The sequence below is a fragment of the Lepisosteus oculatus genome, unplaced genomic scaffold, assembly GCF_040954835.1.
Source record: "Lepisosteus oculatus isolate fLepOcu1 unplaced genomic scaffold, fLepOcu1.hap2 HAP2_SCAFFOLD_74, whole genome shotgun sequence".
Lineage (NCBI taxonomy): Eukaryota > Metazoa > Chordata > Actinopteri > Semionotiformes > Lepisosteidae > Lepisosteus > Lepisosteus oculatus.
Window position 1 is genome coordinate 376,808 of NW_027168298.1, and position 20,430 is coordinate 397,237.

At 41.8% G+C, this 20,430-nt stretch overlaps 2 non-coding genes across 2 annotated transcripts; one reads left to right on the forward strand and one right to left on the reverse strand.

The window, feature by feature from the left end:
• Window positions 1-4,524: 4,524 nt before the first annotated feature.
• On the reverse strand, window positions 4,525-4,598 carry trnai-aau (transfer RNA isoleucine (anticodon AAU)). The gene has a single exon. It is a non-coding gene; the product is annotated as a tRNA-Ile (tRNA).
• A 15,759-nt stretch (window positions 4,599-20,357) lies between these two features.
• trnar-acg (transfer RNA arginine (anticodon ACG)) lies at window positions 20,358-20,430 on the forward strand. Its single transcript has one exon. It is a non-coding gene; the product is annotated as a tRNA-Arg (tRNA).

Below are 20,430 nucleotides of genomic sequence, written 5' to 3' on the forward strand. Positions count from 1 at the left end.
CATAGCGTGGTTTTCCTGCAACCTGATTGACCGCATCTCCCGTTGCATTCATTGCTGAAGCAGGACGGAGGCTAACGGGCATGCCAGAACAGTTAGGCTCAGCGATCTCTCCAAAATATTGTGGTTGTAGTGGAAGAAATATGGTTTAAATTGTACCTTGGTATTTCAAACTCTCTCTAGAATGTTATCCATTTCTATTTTATTTTGACAGGAACTGGCTAATGACACTAGATGAAAAGAGAAGAAAGAAAACACAACGTTTCGGCCGTGGAGCCTTCTTCAGGTGTGAGGGCTCCACGGCTGAAATGTTGTGTTTTCTTTCTTCTCTTTTAAGCATGGAATAGACCTATTACTTGTTCCTTTGCAGCCTACGCATGCTGACACAGCTCCCCACCTGAACTGCTAATGATGCCTGGTAGTTTGTGGTACTTGGGTATTGTCTTATGTTTGCTCAAACTGCATATGTGTGATTGCATATTTTTGGGTATTTTCATATGTCAATATTTAATTCACTGACATTCCTGTATGCTTGGAAGAAAGGTAGATTGGATTTGGCACAGGACGCCTGCCCATATTTGTTGATCATTGTTGGGCTGGAAAAACAATGATAAAAAGTGTATGAAAAAAGCTCTCTCCAATATTTCCCTTCTCTTCGCCATGGTTACACTGCCCGTTCTTTCCGTCTTTTGTCCTTCTACAAAGATTCCAGGGCTCTTTTTCCACCATATCAGAATATTTTTTTCTCTTTTAAAGGCTGTAGGTGGGGTGTGATGGACTGTACCACTATCATAGAAGATTTTTTCAGGACACATCGCAGTTCCATAGTAGAATTTATCAATAGTAGAATTCCATAGGACATTATTTACCAACATATTACCCAGTGTGAGACTCTGCCAGTAAACCTCAGAGCATTGAGTTCTCCACTGATAAAGATGGCTGTCTGAAGTCATGAAATCCACTGCTGGGATGCCTGAGAGCCAGTAATTGAATCTTGGCTGGAATTAGGCTTTCTATTAGTGTTGATCTTTGGGAATTATGTGGTAAAAAGGGAAAACTCCTTTACTTTAGTCACTTTGAATGTTCAAATGTATAGAACCTGCAAAACTAAGCAATGAAAAAAATCCATCACCACTCTCATGATAGCATAACTCATAGTCTCTGCTGTTATGTAACAATACACACTTTCAATTTTCTTATCGCCTGTCTCCAGAGAGAATGTTGTTAGTGCTGATGACCTTGAATTAGACCTTGTTGACTCTGTAAAACAATCTTCCTCTGCTTAGATTTTCACTCAGATTGATTTTGTTCTCAGATTATTCCTGGCAGGACTGAGTTTCTAGGAAATGAAAAGTGAAAGAAAAAGTACAGAAGATCAGCCCTTGAATATACAACATTGTGCAGTGAGATTGTTAAATGTATTAGCTGCTATCCTGTGCTAGAGCCTGTCGTGGTAAGCAGTGGATGACAGGATCTAGCACAGATACTAATGAAACACTGTTAATGAAAGATAAAACACTTGAGACTTATTTTAGTTTTCCATTTCCCTTTCATTTGTGATGTACTGTACAACAGGCCACAGAACATGCACAAAAACAGATATGCACACATTCACACCAGGCAATGACAGTCTGCCCAGTCAGAATCTGAGCTGAGGTATCAGAATTCTGAATTCCCTGAATTCTGTCATGGATCATCCACAATAAGGGCAATGTTTGAACACGAGGATCCCCAGGAGAGAGCCTAGTAACAAATCTTGGAGCAAAAGCAGATGATTAACTTCATAGTTTGTGTGGTTGAGCCAAAGTTGAGCATGAGGATATGTGAGTCACCATTCTTAGAAATGGATCCAACTTCAGACAGGCGTCAAAAGTAAGAGTATACAGTGCTGGGGCAATGACACTTCAATGATCAGAAGGATAACAAGAGTTTTAATGCATTGAAATTGATTTTCTGGTGATGCACACTGTCATGGAACTATTAATTTTTTAAGGATCACTTACTGACGTCAGACAGCTGCCAATTCTCCAGACTGGAAGGATGAACAGTTTATCCCCCTAGGTACCATATTTCCATATTTCGAAGCATTGGAATAATACATGTCATACAGCAACATAAAAACAGGAAGACAAGTATCACAGCCCCTATAATCGGTGTTAGTAACTTAAAAGAAAAACATTCCCCCTGGCCCAAACAGTGATTCTAACCAGGAGAGAAAAGCCGGTGTATCTTTTATGCCTCTCTCTTTATTCACCTTGTCTTTTAGTTCTTTTAAATGCTGAATAGCGAGCGTAAGATTTCCGTAATCATAGTCATTAGCTGGAATATATGTACAACAGGAGTCTCCTACTAAAGCATAGACTCCTCCAGATGCTGCATTTTGAAGGTCCAGCACGAACCTGTTCTGAAGTGCCATTAATCTAACTCCCCTTAATTCTTGTTTGATAGCGTCTAAGCCTTCTAACATGATATTAATAAAAGAGTACATTTCATAAAAAGTCGCATGGGTGAGGCTGTAGAATGAGGCATTAAAGCACATATATAACAAGATGCATTAAATTTCTTTAACTTTACAGTATGATTTATAAATTTATACCACAAATTACTCATATCCCCCTCATTATCAGTTTCATTCAGCCAGTTTGTATACAAAGAGGCTTCGTGTTTAGATTCTTCCTCTTTTGGGGTGGTGACAGGCTTCTACATAAAAAGGAAAAAGGCTGTGCACATCAGTCCCAAGCAGGTTATCCCCATCTGTCCTTGTGGAGACATCACTCCTGCACTTTGTTCAGTTCGTTTGTGACCTTTTTACAGTGGGAAGCATGAATCCAGGGCACCATTTCTGTGACCTTCACAGCAGTGGCAGTGGTCAGCAGCACCTGGTACAGCCCCCTCCACCTGAGTGAACACCATTTCTTTTTCCTGAAGTCTTTCACCAGAATCCAGTCTCCTTATTCACTCATTAGTTCTTACAGCACAGGTAAATCCCTGTGGGCTGGAGCCCAGCATAATCCTAGGCTTTTTTGGTCAACATTGGTCAACAGATTGGTCAACAACTGGGTAATAACTCTTAGAAAAATCTACACATTGTTCCCCTGCCTCAGCTGTGACGTTTTGTAGAACAATTCTAGCTGAAGTTGTAAAATTTCTCTTTGTTCCGTTCCTGCAAAACATCTTATTATGAACAAACAAACCACAATAATCATTTGCATCTAGGGGAATCACTCCCAAGGGTAACCCCCCTTAAAGCTATATTGTTCTACCCATCAGGTTCTGCCACTAGATAAGAGAACCTTTCCCATGAAATCATTTTTTGACCTTCATGATCCCTTCAGGGCGTACAATTAGCACAGAAGCAGCAGCTTTAGTCCACATGTTTTTCAAACAGGATATTAACGATATGATCATAACGAATAATACCAGACCCACAAATATGTATTGAACCAGAGACCCTCTCCATGTTCCTAGCACAGACTGTAGCCATGCACCAATACCCCAATCATCTGGATTGCAGGATTTACGAAGAAAATTATTTTCGCAGTAATTAATTTATTATATTTACTATATTTATTATACACGTGTAAATTAATTACTGCGAAAATAATTTACTTCGTACACTGTGCAGAGTGCCGTATACTCCTAGTTGTGGCACACACGATACATACAGTAAAAAGCCTCAGGCACTGTGTTAGATGTGTTTTCGACGTTATATATGCTTTTATTAATGTCGTCGATTTTACGGTTGCAATTCGACGTTGATTATACGTCGAGGCGACGTATATATACGTATAGCCGTATTTTCGCCGTGAATATACGTATATTCGACGAATCAATGCCCACTGGGTAAACTCTTGAGCAAACTCTGAACCAGCTCTAAGGAAACTAATCCGATTAGACGTTACTTTGACTCATCTTTTTACGCTCAGTGCTGGATTGCTCAAACTCCAGCTAGGGTTAGGGTTAGCATTCCCACGCTACTTAGACACTTTGTTTACGCTCAGTGCTGGATTTTGGGAACTTCAGGACGAGTGGGAATTTTCTCCTATCTGTCAATTCTGTTTTGTTTTGGAGACTCTTGGCTGCCTATGTTGTACAGTGCAGCGTGAAGGAAACATTTTCCAAAACTGTGTCAGCTCAAAAGTTGTAAGAAAACCTCTCCAGCTGCTTTAACTCTCTTCATTTTTGTCATTTAATGTGACACTCGATGTATAACTGGAGCCTCACATATGCAAATGGTGAGGCTCCAGTTCGACACCACTTTACAGTATCTGACAAAAGCATGGCAGACTGTGCCATGACCGGCAGATAACTTCTGCTTATTTTTACCATATTAAACATTGGAAATCCTCCCACTTGCATTTGTGACACTTGATTTTGACTCCACCTAAGACACTCTTAAATCTTCAAACACTTTTCTCTTCTCCCGCAACACTCTTGTCTGTCGGCACTATGTGGCAGCGTTGCATGACAACCCATCTCACCATGGAAAGGAACCTAACAGCTTTGGTAAGAGAGGAGAAAAGAACATGGCCCGTATGGGGATCGAACCCATGACCTTGGCGTTATTAGCACCACGCTCTAACCAACTGAGCTAACCGGCCTCACGACGGTGGTCCTCTCTGTGCTGCAAAAAATCGAACTCAGGGAATTTCTTTTGCCCTCCTTTGAATAGAAAGCCGTGTAATTCAGTGTACGGGCTTTCTCGTGCAGTTTCATGGTTCTTGTAACCCAAATCCTACACTGGCCTGAAGTGTCCCCCCATTTCACAGCATTTTTCAGCTGATTTAAAATGTACCTAAAGGAGAAGCATTATTGAAGACCATCAATTACCAAGAGCTTTTGTCAAAGGTTTTGGTGGTCATTTTTAATGACCACAGAGCACTGTGACCTCGATTTTACATCTCATCCGAAAGACAGCGCCCTTTTACAACACAGCGTCTCCGTCACTATGCTGGGACATTGGGACCCGCACAGACCTCAGGGTGAGCGCCCCCCCGCCGGCACCATTAACACCGCTTCCAGCTGGAAGCTTTGTTTTTCCCTGTAGCTTACCCTCATCCGGGTACTGACCTGGCTCACACCTGCTTAGCTTCAGTGGGTTTTCAGTTGCGAGTTGCAGGGGGATGCAAGTGATGGAGCCGCTCACTGCAAAAGCCACTGCATTGGCCAGGAATCAAACCCAAGCCTCCCGCGTGGCAGGCAAGAATTCTACCACTGAAACACCAATGCTCAGTGTCTGGGCCTTCAAAAAAGACGCTTTTTTGGTGCTCTGTGCAAAAAGCGTCGACATATGCTTCCAGCTGCAAAATGCCATTCGCGGATGCTGAAGAATTTATTTCAAGGCAGCGGGTACAAGCGATTGGGCGTTTTAAAACCACCAGGAACAGCAAAGAGGCGCGCTTCTTTGCTTGCGCAGGAACACACCGACTGGAGGCGGACAACGTAGTTGGCAGGATTCGAACATGCGCGGGGAGACCCCAATGGATTTCTAGTCCATCGCCTTAACCACTCGGCCACGACTACAGCAAGCCCCGCTGCCGCTGCGTTCTTGCTACAATCTTACCTGGATCGCGAGGCGCCGGCGGAAGCCTATTTCAAAGTCGTTCTCCGTTTCAAAAAAACATTTCCAAAATACAAGCCTTGCAGACAGACACGCCTCAGAGGACTTAAGGGTGGCTTCATGTCGGAATGATAAAGTCTCCCCGTCCGGACATGAAAATGCCACTTTGTTACACACAAAAAAAGAATCAACAACAGAGAAATGCCCACAAGCATTTGAAAAGCCGCACCACGTCGCACTTGAAATAGCTCTTACATTAGTGGTAGACGCAGGAATCGCCTTTTTATTTATGCTCTTACCAACGCGATGGAAAGCAAAACAAAGCAAAGCAGAGCAAAACAAAACGAACAAACGAAAACCCTCACGTCCCGCACTTGCATATAACGCTGTTACGTGCCCAAGCGGTATTGTACGTCATCCTAGCACTGCACGCCGGTGCGTATGGTATATGGGAACGAGCACACGCCACGAATCGTCTCGAATCACTCCCTACAGCTGTAAGGTGCCTTGAAGCGTGCACCCCCAACATTCTTCTTTGCTCATCTGTGAAAGGTAAACTCTTGAGCAAACTCTGAACCAGCTCTAAGGAAACTAATCCGATTAGATGTTACTTTGACTCATCATTTAAGGGATCCTTGTTAATTGGAGAAATCAATGATTTCGAATGAATTCTGTATGCGTTAAAAGACAGCTATACACAGAAAACATGCAGGACACTGCTCATGATGTTTCCCGAGCCGAAACACAGTGCGTTTTTCCAAGCCATCTGACCAAGCCTGCCCACTGAAAACTGCAGGAGATCGTGTAAAGACGTTCAAGTTTGTAACTACTGCACGCACAGGAAGCAGAATAAATTCCTCTATTCAAACTGTCAAAGGTTTGCTTTGCGAACGCTGCAGGACATCGCACAATCTCTTTTGAACAGGGACAAACGATTTCTTATGGGGCGCAGTAAGTACAGACGTTTAAAAAGCTCCACTCATGCCAATGATGCAGCATGAAGAAGCGCAACCTAAAGTTTGCATTCCTAGCACCGTTGCAACCTAGCACTGTTGCATTCCCCGCATCAGTAGCTAAGAGAATATAATTTACGACTCTTGTTAATGCAGTTTCAGAAACCAGACTGAAATTTCTCAAGTATATTATTTGAATCCATTTGATGTTGGGCAACAACTATTCTTTCAAGACTTTTAGATTGAAATGGGACCTTTGAGACAGGCCTGTAGTTGTTAAGAACTTGTGGATCCAAATTTGACTTCTTAAGGAGCGGTCTAACAACCGCTACCTTAAATTGATCATGTACGACGCCTGACGCAAGCGATGCATTCATCATACTAATTATAGGTCCTGCCAGTCCTTCGAGGGAATCTTTGACTAGCTGAGTGGGGATGGGATCTAGCAAACAGGTGGTTTACTTTGTCTTACGTCTGTGTTCATGAGTCCACCATAAGAAGAAATCTGAACAGGAGCGGTGATCATGCGAGGTCACCACGGAGGAAACCACTGCTCTCCCCCCAAAAAAAACCACCACTGCCCCTCTCAAGTTTGCTAAAGACCACATGGACATCGCCCATTGGGAACACCTTACTATCACTAGTTTAAGAGACTCTTAAGGTCTTGCAGAGGTGCCTGTCTAATAGCATGCGCTTTGCAAGCTATAGGTGTTTAGGCTGAGGCAGAATGCCTGTTAACAAAATGTTTTTCTAAAGGGGCCTCGCACTCTTTTCCAAGCAATGGTCTCCATCCCCACCGAGTGTCACAATGTAGTCATGTCCTAGGACATCACCTGTTAGTCTCCATTTGTCTGCCACCAACACTTTAGGTTACGGGGTCACAACCGCACCCCGGAGACCAGAGGAGCCGTTGGCGTTCTGGCGGCGCAGATTGGGCTGAAGGTGGGGCGCTTGAATCTCGCTGTTGGAGGCCGTCTGAAACTGACCCAAGCCTTTCCCTTGAATTAAATGTAAATAAGAAATGAACCCCAGATGCACATGGAATCAATCACGTGTTTCCTTTGAGCCGTTTCAGAGACTGCTCCAGAGTTTACCTTGCACAGATGCGCAAAGATTAATGATGGGGGTGCACGCTTCCAGGCGTCCTACAACTGTAGGGACTGATTAGAGACAATTCGTAGCTTGTGCTCATTTCCCTCTATTCCCCGTGTTGCAGTGGTAGGATGACTTAAATTCCTGCTTCGACACGTAACGGGATTATAATCAAGTGCAGGAGCTGAGGGCTTTAGTTTTGTTTCGTTTTCCATGGCGTTCGTAAGCGCGCAAATCAAAGGCAATTCCTGCGTCTAACACGAATGTAAATGCTTTTGAAAGTGCAGTGTGGTGCAGCTTGTAAAATCCTTGTCCACATTTTTGGTTCGTTGATGTTTTTTCTGTCTGCCAAAGTTGCATTTTGACATCCGGACTGGGGGACTTTATCATTTGAACGTGAAGCCAGCCTTAAACCCTCTGAGGCGTGTCTGTCTGCCGGCACGAATCTTGTGAAAGGTATTTTTTTTAACGGAGAGCAACTTTAAAAAGGTTTCCGCAGCCACCTCGCAGTCCGTGTTTGATTATAGGAGGAATGCGGCGGCGGGGAGCTCGCATTTGTCGTGCTCGAGTGGTTAAGGCGATGGGCTCGAAATGCGTTGGGGCTTCCCCGCGCAGGTTCGAAACCTGCCGACTCCGGCGTCTACCGCACGTCACCTTGTGCCTTCGCGGCAGATGCGGAGTGCCGCTTCTCCTTTCCTGGTACTATAAAAACGCTAAATCGCTTGGCCCCGCTGCCATGGAAAGCAATTCTTCAGATAACCACACATTTTGCGTTCGCACCTCTGGTGCTCTACTTATGCCTTTGAAAACCTAATGAATAAAGCTGTAAGAACCGACACGATGTGTAGGTGCTCTTAAAGCACGCAGTAAAGAACTGTTAACAGCAAGGGTTTCAGTGGGTTAACTGAGGAGAAGGCGTGATCGCTAATTGTTGACTTTTTATTTGGTGTTAGAAACACTCTTACTGTGCATGACGTGCAACAAATGTAGCCACAGAAATTGCATCACGCTTTCATGTATGCTATCGCAGACACCAACGTTGCCTAGATAGAAAACCGAAATAGCCGTGGGTTTGCTTGCTGGTCTGAAGGATCTCTCTTCGAATCTCTATCATTTGTCAATCGAAGTAAAAGGCGCTGCAATTTCATACGTTCAGAATCAAACCCGCAGCTGTTGTTCGACTTTATTGCTTGACTAATTACAACTGAGTGTCGCATGAGCAGTTACGTAAACTTGTCTGGTATATTTGAACACAAATGCCGTTCTTCAATTAAAACTAACAGTACATTGTCAGGGACATTCAGTTCTATACAAACAAGAGACAGACAAGAGAATATTTCTACCTTTCATGTGGACTACGTGTTGACTTACTGATCGGAATAATTGAAAAGTTCGGGTTCATAGCCGATGCAGTGCGTGCTAATTAGAACAGCAAAGCTGAGCTCTCAGCACCGTACTGAGCCCAGGTGTTTTTCTAAAGCTGTCAGGTGCAGTTCATTTACATGAAGGAAATCTCTTACTGGGTACTATTACAATGCAGTAAGTAGAACAGACTACTTAGGGAGTAGCCCGATGCATTTAAAAACAACCCGAGCCAGGCAGGAGTCGAACCTACAATCTCCTGATCTCTAGTCAGACGCGTTATCCAGTGTGATACTGCAGGACTGTAACCCAGTGAAATCAGCACTACAACTAGTAAAATATTACCCCCGGTCCATTCTTTTCCAAAAGTGAGAAACACCTGTTTTCTACATTTTGTCTGTTTTAAAACCATATCTCTTTAAACCAAACCAAGAGTTTGTCTTTTGCACTGATATTCTGATTCATTTCGATTTCAAAGAAAAAAAAAAACTTTATCTTCCAAAGCATCATAAAATTGTCCCTTCTTCCAGACTCTACTTCTCTCTTGTAGTAGTACAGCAGACCTTTACAGGTGTAGTGATTCATAGCCGTTTCAGGGACGCCAAATATGTAATGTTAGTGGCTCTCTGAAGGCACCAGTTCTGTAGGGTTTGGGCATTTACTGAGACAATTATTAATTGTAGCAGTAAATCACAAAGTTGATTCTTTTGATGGCTCTAGAGTCCAACCATGCGACATAACTCAAACAACGCACACACACAGGTGCTAATACACGAGGATACATTTATTAATACATAGAATATGCCTTAAACTAACAGATCTTATCGAGAGGGTTATCAGAATACAAAAGATATATATTCAATCAGTTACGAAGTGTTACATATATCAAGAGGACATACGTTCAGTATATCATTCATTAAGACCGTTTCATAAATGAACTTGGTTATAACTTCTACATTAGATACTCGAAACAAGTACATAACTCTTAGGAATTAAATTGATATCAACTGGTTGGGATAACAATTGAATTCTTGAGCTGTAATGCATTGAAGTTGAATACTCATCCAATCTTTGGGGATTCAGATCTCCTGCGGGCACAAAGAAACAGTTGCAGGCTGTTGCTGTCCAATCCGCGCTCTCTGGCTCGGTGCCAGGATGTGCTGTGCGGCTTGCGACGGTGCGCTGCTGATGCTCACTGACCGGCTAGTTAGTGTTGGCTTTAACTAGCAAAGTTTGTGCACAGGAGAAAAGATGACTGTGGGTCCCAGCAAGTCAGGAAGAGGACCGGTTCGTTCCTAATGAAGAGCTAGTTCTGAATAGTGATTCAGCTGTCCACAGTTCCGACCTGTTCACGAGGCCTGCTGCTGGTTACTCTCTGGCAACCTCCACTCTAGACTCTTAGAACAAAGGAAAGTTCTGGCACTCGGACACACTGGCCGTTCCGTGGTTGTCCGGGCTGAGTCTCAGGATGGTCAGGAGGCGCGCTGCGAGGATGTCCTGCCCTTGGGAGCCTTCTGCTCCTGGGCCGTCCTGCCCTGGAATTCTCCTTTGAATTCCCTTTAGAACAGTCCACAGAATCCTCTCCAGAATCCCTTCTGAATCTTGTTGAATCTCTGTGTTGCCTGTTTTTACCTGGAGGAACTTCAGCTCATTGATTGGCTGAAAGTTCCATGGGCATCAGAGTCCCACGTGGGTTACTCGGCCCTACCAGTCCCTGATTGGTTGATCAAGGTGAGATATGAGTCACTTACTCCTGACACTTAGGAATGCAATCCAGATGTCCAACTCGCACTCCCTAGACAGATAGGCGCCAATGGATGACCATTGATCATGATAGCCAGGCTTAGCTAAGTGCATCCCCCTTTGGGAGCTGGTTTCTTATCACAAGAAAACATCTTAAATCAGCTTGCATGAATTCTTTCTCTGTGGCTGCACCACAGAGATGAACAGAGAAATGAGGCCTAATTTGGGAAAGCTCAGAAACACTTAATTCTGCCTTATTAATAAGCCTCGCCGCTACACAGGTGAGCAGATCACAGAGTCCGAAATGAGCTTCCTCCATCAGGCAAAGTACCTGAACATGACTCTGTCTTCATAAAAGCGCCCCTGTAATAAAGAAATTAAATCCGAAATCAAGAGGGCAGCACAGTGGGCAAAAGACGTATAATATTCGTCTATTAAACGCATACCTTAGACGTCTAAATGTGGTCTGCAATTCGTCTAGAATCTCTGCACAGTGTACGAAGTAAATTATTTTCGCAGTAATTAATTTACATGTGTATAATAAATATAGTAAATATAATAAATTAATTACTGCGAAAATAATTTACTTCGTACACTGTGCAGAGTGCCGTATACTCCTAGTTGCGGCACACACGATACAGATGCAGCCATTCAAAATGGGTGAGGTATTTCGCGGCAGTCCGCGACACGCCAACCGGGGTATCACGCGGTTCACGTGTGTCACGTGACTAACTATCCGGCGTCGCCTTGTAAAACCGCCTTTAATTTTGAACTGTGTATTACAGCATGTTAATCATCAGTCATTAAAATGTTGGTATATTTTATGAAAGCAAGATTGCTCAGTTGGACAAAAGTACACAACCTACCTTTATCAGAAATATTTATGCATCAAAGCCTTTACTGAAGATATTACTAATAGTATTAATAATGGATGACTTTGGACAAGCTGTATACTCAAAGTATAATTTCTTTAGCACATTTGTACAAGCACTTGGAATCTGTCCAAGCCATACTTTGTCAGGCATTTTGTTTTACTTCAACGGGCATAAAAACTTCCTTGCTTTTAACAGGGCGTTTCATAATTTCTAACTACGAAAATGATTTAAAATGCGACACCTATCATGAAAAGAAAAAAATACACACCAGTATTCCATTTCTCCCTAAACATTGTAAGCTTCGAAGTCTTTAACTAACGTGATACCGGAGTCAACAAGCATACTTTTAGAATTTGATTAAAAGGGAATATAATATGGAATTGCGTATCTCAAGAATTTAATAACGGTATGATTATATCCGTGTACTGCGGCAGGTTTGTGTAGGGCTGTTTCGCCTGCCTGTTAATGCGAGCTGTCTTGTAGTCTACTGGTCTAGGTGTGTGACTACCAACTGGCAGGGTGTGTGTTCGAATCCAGCTGGTGCTGGACCTTTCAGTTTTATTTATTTTTTTTTTAATCGCGTAACATAAACATATTACCGTATGCAAACTGTACTGTATACAATATGTATATGTATATTTAATGTCTTAACTGTGCCCGTTTAAGTATTGAATATTCATATCTAATTTTACCACTGAAGGGAAATCTTAACATAAACATACAGTATATGGCTGGTCTCGGTACTTTAAAGAAAAAAATACACACCAGTATTCCATTTCTCCCTAAACATTGTAAGTTTCAAATGAAACCACTAAATAAAGACATAAATATAGAAATCTTAAGATTTGTTTTATTTAATGTTGGTAGCAGGATGAACTGTCAGAGTGTATATTTTGTCACAAAGTTGCTACAAGATGTTAACAGTGAAAAAGGTATTTAGAAATGAGTTATTTCAAGATGAAAAAGAAAACATACACGAAACATGGTTTCATTACGACCAGAATCGGTCTTGAGATATTTTTAACTTGATTTACAGTATTTGAGAGGTATGTCTTAACACCGATACTACAGTGCTTAAGTACTGCTCACGTATATGTTTCTAGGTTTATATTATGCATTTCATACGGTCAAATTACTTTTGAGCAACTAATAAGAAGCGCGAAACGGTATGCGTTTTAGTTTCGTTTTGTGCTGGAACCCGTGGATTGATTAGAGATATCAAGTACATACAAGTCATTTTTTAAATGTTGTAGTTCGTCTTGAAAAAATGTTACGATTACATCATCTATCAACAATTACACAGGTTCTGTTTCCATATTGCGGATTTTGGTTAGGTACAGTATTATCAAATCCAGTGGCGCTGTGTGTTACTTTACTGAGTCCCATGTCACATGGTCTGTGATTGAAACCTGTAAAACCGGTTTAATTCGTCACAGCCAGCACTCTTCAGGTGTGAGGGTCTTCTGCTCAGAATGAAACGCTAAAATGTTTGTGTATATTCTAATGGTGGTGGGGGCAGGGTGTGTGGGAACAGGTTTGTTCTTCACACCTGAAACATTTTCTCTGAAAGGATTTTCTTCGCAGTTTAACCGATCTTGTTACAGCATGTTACAGTTTACTATTATTAACCATATTAATTTTAAGTGCTTAATGTAAAATCTTGTAAAAATATATTTTCATTGTTCAAATATACATTAATATACATTAAGTCTGACTATCATATAATAAGTTAAATACAAAACTAAAGAAAAAATAGGGTTAAATATAATTCAAAATATTTTGCTAACAATGTTAACTGTTTATGAATAATAAAATGTATTAACTAAGGAGTAGGATGGCACAGTTGTTTTGTTTCTTTTTCATAAATACAACAGTAGTACCTGATGTCTCAGTGGCTTTCAAAATTAAATTATGCATGCAAACCTGTGAACTAGAAAGATAACTAAGATTTTAATACTAATTAAATGACCGCGGGCACTTTCCACCCCCTCTACATTCTCAGAGTAGAACAGACTAACCTTCTAATGAAAGACGGTCCACCCCCCACGGACAGGAAAAGTGCCCACAGGCACTTAAACTTAATATGGTCAGTAACAGTAAACAGTAACATGGTAAGAAGGAGCACGTACAAACGTTTTCGAAATAACCACATGTAAGACTCTGATGCTTAAAATGTTTAGGGAGAAAGTGGAATACTGGTGTGTATTTTTTCTTTAAACTACCAATACCAGCCATATACAGTCTGTAACGTAGGGATTTCTATATGTCTTTATTTAGTGGTTACATTAGTGACAAAGGCTAAACTTTTAGCTTGAGTAACGTGTACATATCTCCCCTTTTTATAAAACGACTTGGTTGAAAACTGTTCCAGAGCCACTGTTGTTTCATCAGTGAAAAGTACATCATGAAATGCCTCTCCCTGTTCAATCCACTGGAAAAAAGAAAAGGAGCATAAAGCTTCTGATGGTCATAAACGATATTCATTTAGGAGCAGCATCAGAGGTATGTTTTTAACTGCACTGCATTGGAGAGAATACCATATTGTTTTTTGTTTTTTACTCCCTGGCGGAAACTGGCTTCCAAAAGAATCAGTATGGCTCAGAGATTAAATAAAACTTCACAGACATTAACGAAGAGCATAACGCGTGTACTGTATACACTGCAAGTACAACCCCCCTCTCTGCAGGAGTGCTGGCTGTGACGAATTGAACCGGTGACACGGGTATTTTCAAAGTAGGAGGCGAGATTTCCAGCGAAAGACACCCCCCCCCCCTCAAAAACCCAGTAAATACAGTACTTACTAGTTAAAGGCTAGGCTCCCGACTACGGCAAAAGGAACCCTTCTTTCATTAGAAGACAATGAACATATTTTAGCCCTGAATGAATTAATAGCAAACATGGTTTACATAAAAGACATTTTTCCAAGAAAGTTTAGCCTTTGTCACTAATGAAACCACTAAATAAAGACATAAATATAAAAATCTTAAGATTTTTAAAATACATGACTTTGCTAAAATTTATTTGAAAATAAAAACAATTACAACCGCCAGGGGAGAGAGAGAACAGGGGAGGGATGTTGGTTTTGCATAAGGGGCGGGGTTATGGAAATTAGGTCTGTTTGGGAATGTGTAGTTACATGTTCTGGCTGCTTGTGAATTATCGTTGTTGAGTATGGAGTGTTGAGGTATTGATTTTGTGTAATGCTTTATGTTGAAAATTGAGGTGGATTTTGTTTATGATAAACAGGATAAACTGGGATAGGAGGAAGGTTTGGTTTTGCATAAGGGGCGGGATTATGATAATTGGAGGACTTTGCGAGAGTAAAATGGTTTGATTATTTGATTTTGTATTGTGGTTGTTATCTATGTTTTTGGTTGGTATTATGTTTATATGGTTGTTTTTGTTGGTTGGTTGTTATTATGGTTATTAATAATATGATCTATAGTTGAAATCTGAGCCTAAATAAAAAGAAAAAGCAAGTGATTAGGTTTATGAGCAATCTAATTACTTATTCGTTTAAAAAGCTATATAAAATAAAGTTTATTATTAATTTGCTGGACAGAGCGGTGAACATTATTATGCATAAGACAAAGATAACGATCCTGATCAGTTTAGAAATCTGTGTACGCTGTAAGGTTTTTACTTCTTAAACTTTTAAAATACACGTTTCGAATAGAAAGAAATCCTCTTCCTTGTACAGTATGTATAGCAAACCAGCACGTCTTTTTTCTCCAATCAGAGGGGTGTCAGGTGGTGTCAGCCAATCACCATTCTGAAGCCCTACCATAATCTCTGGTATGGGGAGACCCCAGAATTCTGTCCCATAGTTTAGATAGATGATAGATACTTTTATTGATCCCGTGAGGGAAATAAAGTCAATCATTTTCATTTTAGGAAATTATTAAACGCTCGGTTAAAAGCAAAGGAGATTGTCTGTTATAGTGGACATAAAAACAAGAGTTCGCTGGCATTATATCCTGGAAGACACAGACCGGCGCCAGACCAGGAGAATGCCCGCAGCTTAAAAGAAAATGCCTGATGAACTAGGGATTGGACAGTTTCCAAGTGCTTGTACAATCGATGGAAATGTTCAAATAAATGTGCAAAAGAAATAAACAAAATAATAATTTATTTCTTTATCATATTGGCTAGGTAATGTCCTCTCTTTGCTAGTTAGTGGCTGTGTTTCTGCGTTGGGTAGCAACGGGTGACTGTTCTCAGCCGGAAGATGTAAACAGCTTAATGTTCGTGTTAAATATTTTTTTTACATTAAAATTCATTCTATACAGCAATCGCATATTTGGGTACCGTTTCATAAAACTTTCATGCTTAAAATGTTTAGGGAGAAATGGAAGACTGGTGTGTATTTTTTCTTTAAACTACCAAGACCAGCCATACACAGTACAGTTTACATACATACAGTAATGTTTATGTTCCTAAATTAATATCGTTTATGACCTTCAGATGCGTTATGCTCCTCTTCTTTTTATGCTCAGCTACTAAAATTTCCCTTTAGTGGTAAAATCCATATAAATATTCAAAACTAAGCGGATTAAAATGTGCACAGTAAAGACATTAAATGATTAAATCTTTGCACTACCAACCAATGCACCACGAGTGCCCCTGTCGGTCATTTTGGCCAGCCAATCACTTGCCCTGCGGTACCCTCCGGTGCCCCGCGGTGGCATGTGGGTAGGTTACTGTACCGCAGGTTTTTACCGCGCATTTTGAATGGCTGCATCTATTAAACGCATACCTTAGACGTCTAAATGTGGTCTGCAATTCGTCTAGAATCTCTGCACAGTGTACAAAGTAAATTATTTTCGCAGTAATTAATTTACACATGTATAATAAATATAGTAAATATAATAAATTAATTACTGCGAAAATAATTTACTTCGTACACTGTGCAGAGTGCCGTATACTCCTAGTTGCGGCACACACGATACATACAGTAAAAAGCCTCAGGCACTGTGTTAGATGTGTTTTTGATGTTATATATGCGTTTATTCATGTCGTCGATTTTACAGTTGCAATTCGACGTTGATTATACGTCGAGGCGACGTATATATACGTATAGCCGTATTTTCGCCGTAAATATACGTATATTCGACGAATCAATGCCCACTGGGAAGGCGCATTGAAGGGTGCACCCCCATCATTAATCGTTGCACCTCTGTGAAAGGAAAGCTCTTGAGCAGTCTTTGAAACAGCTCGGATGAAACACTTGATTGCTTCCATGTGCATCTGGAGCCCATTTCTTATTTTCACTTCACGCCGCCCAAAGCATTTCTAAAACAGGAGATTCGCGTTTGGGAATGCGCCCTGCCCTACAAATAAAACAGGTCTACGGGTTTGAAAGCTGCTCCACGGAAAACAGTTCTGTTGCGCTTTTGATCAAAGGGAGATTCGCTGTTCTTACTTTTTGATGACATAACACCCAAAGGGGCTTCTTTGGAGCTGTATTCCAACCAGAATCCTAAAGTTTCTTGGCGGTATCCTTTACAGTCCTCTGTTCGGTCGACAAGGGACAGAAGGGGGCAGCTTTCCTCACACATACAGTGCAATGTACTGTAGTGTTCCCGTTCATTGAATTCGCAGTTCTGCATCAGACCTCTAACTCGTTTCCTTAGCTTGGATTTAAGCCACGAAGCAGGCTTCTACTGTATAAACGTCTAGAGGAATCACAAACTATTTGAGAGGCCATCATCCCAGGGGGAACTGACAAAGTCTATCCCTAAACACCTAGCGCAGTCTCTCAAGAGACTGTCAAAAATCGCTTTCTCCGTTTGCGTTGCAAGTAAGTGAAAACGCGGTCTCAACCCAGAGCCACTTGGCAGCAGCGGCACGTAAATACTGTTACTGTCACTGCTCGATACCGATGTTAGCCTACTATACCATGTTCAGCCACCGCTAGAAAATGTATGGCTCTAGTTCTGGAGCAAACGACAGGAGGGCCAACATCAAATGGGCACACATGTCAGACATGGAAACCGACAAGAGTGAGATTCGAACCCATACATGCAGAGCACAATGGATTAACAAGCCATCGCCTTAACCACTCAGCCACCTCATCAACAGAACTGGGCTGTCCCAACTGAGTTGGCGCGCTCCAGATGATCTTTTTCTTTTTTTTCCTCGTACTCGAGGGTCATTTTCCTGTTCCACATGCGATTTCAACATTTTCCTTGGGAGATGTCAAGCCAGCAAGCCACTGCTGTGGTTCAGTGGCCAGTGTGGAGTTCAGTGGCCCTGTTGTACACAGAAAGCACATTGAGCTCCTTGGACATGAAAAGTTCCAGATAAAAGCCATTTGTCATCCTTTCTCTTGGTGTCGATGTTGCTATTGTATGTAAAGATGGCAACTTGCTCAGCGAGCAGGCGGAGCACACACCGAATGCAGATGTGTCTGAGTGGTGTGTCCAAGTGGCTGCAAAAGGACAGCGCTCTCGGGGCGCTGTGGCTTAGTTGGTTAAAGCACCTGTCTAGTAAACAGGAGACCCTGGGTCTGAATCCCAGCAGACAACCGCTAGACTTAATTAAATGCAAGTATTCATTTCCTGTCTTTAACACGACTTGTTTTTCTTAAAATGGATGCAACTTGCAAAACATGAAATACAAACCTTGCTAATCAGCACTAGCAGCTGGCAAAAAAAAAAGAAGTCAGCAATGTTTCTTTTCTTTAACCTTAACCCTGCTAATGGAGAAGAGTTAAACGACCGAGTCTATGCAGCTTAAACGGTGCGCACGTCGGGTTCTTAGCTGAAAGGCTGGTAAATCACACTCACCCCAGTCCTTAATCTTTTAAACAGGATACAAAATTGAACCTAGTCGCCACATCACATACAGTGCCTTGCGAAAGTATTCGGCCCCCTTGAACTTTTCAACCTTTTGCCACATTTCAGGCTTCAAACATAAATATATAATTTTTTTATTTTATGTGAAGAATCACCAACAAGTGGGACACAATTGTGAAGTGGAACGAAATCTATTGGATTTTTGAAACTTTTTTAACTAATAAAAAAATGAAAAGTGGGGCGTGCAAAATTATTCGGCCCCCTTGCGTTAATACTTTGTAGAGCCACCTTTTGCTGCGATTACAGCTGCAAGTCGCTTGGGGTATGTCTCTATCAGTTTTGCACATCGAGAGACTGAAATTCTTGCCCATTCTTCCTTGCAAAACAGCTCGAGCTCAGTGAGGTTGGATGGAGAGCGTTTGTGAACAGCAGTTTTCAGCTCTTTCCACAGATTCTCGAATGGATTCAGGTCTGGACTTTGACTTGGCCATTCAAACACCTGGATACGTTTATTTGTGAACCATTCCTTTGTAGATTTTGCTGTATGTTTGGGATCATTGTCTTGTTGGAAGATAAATCTCCGTCCCAGTTTCAGGTCTTTTGCAGACTCCAACAGGTTTTCATCCAGAATGGTCCTGTATTTGGCTGCATCCATCTTCCCCTCAATTTTAACCATCTTCCCTGTCCCTGCTGAAGAAAAGCAGGCCCAAACCATGATGCTGCCACCACCATGTTTGACAGTGGGGATGGTGTGTTGAGGGTGATGAGCTGTGTTGCTTTTAAGCCAAACATATCGTTTTGCATTGTGGCCAAAAAGTTTGATTTTGGTTTCATCTGACCAGAGCACCTTCTTCCACATGTTTGGGGTGTCTCCCAGGTGGCTTGTGGCAAACTTTAGACGAGACTTTTTATGGATATCTTTGAGAAATGGCTTTCTTCTTGCCACTCTTCCATAAAGGCCAGATTTGTGCAGTGTAAGACTGATTGTTGTCCTATGGACAGACTCTCCCACCTCAGCTGTAGTTCTCTGCAGTTCATCCAGAGTGATCATGGGCCTCTTGGCTGCATCTCTGATCAGTCTTCTCCTTGTCTGAGCTGAAAGTTTAGAGGGACGGCCAGGTCTTGGTAGATTTGCAGTGGTCTGATACTCCTTCCATTTCAAGATGATCGCTTGCACAGTGCTCCTTGGGATGTTTGAAGCTTGGGAAATCTTTTTGTATCCAAATCCGGCTTTAAACTTCTCCACAACAGTATTACGGACCTGCCTGGTGTGTTCCTTGGTCTTCATGATGCTCTCTGCGCTTTCAACAGAACCTTGAGACTATCACAGAGCAGGTGCATTTATACAGAGACTTGATTACACACAGGTGGATTCTATTTATCACCATCAGTCATTTAGGACAACATTGGATCATTCAGAGATCCTCGCTGAACTTCTGGAGTGAGTTTGCTGCACTGAAAGTAAAGGGGCCGAATAATTTTGCACGCCCCACTTTTCATTTTTTTATTAGTTAAAAAAGTTTCAAAAATCCAATAGATTTCGTTCCACTTCACAATTGTGTCCCACTTGTTGGTGATTCTTCACATAAAATAAAAAATTTATATCTTTATGTTTGAAGCCTGAAATGTGGCAAAAGGTTGAAAAGTTCAAGGGGGCCGAATACTTTCGCAAGGCACTGTACATCCTGTTCAATGATAAAAAGGTAACATCTATCCTCACTCCAGAGTAAATCTCACGTTGAGGGAATATTTTTTTTCACTTTACCGTGAATCGGGCTCGGCTGCACAGAGGAGAGAGGACAGGTGACAGGGGAGTCACACGCTGGCGGTTTGAATACGCGGAAGATCACTGAGGGATCCACAGTATATGGACCCTCCATGCGCCATCAGTCCACACTCCGGACTCTGAATCCTGCCATCCGAGTTTACTAGTTGCAGTGCTGATCTCACTGGGTTACAGTCCTGTAGTGTCACACCAGGGCCAGTGGCGCAATGGATAACGCGTCTGACTACGGATCAGGAGATTGCAGGTTCGACTCCTGCCTGGCTCG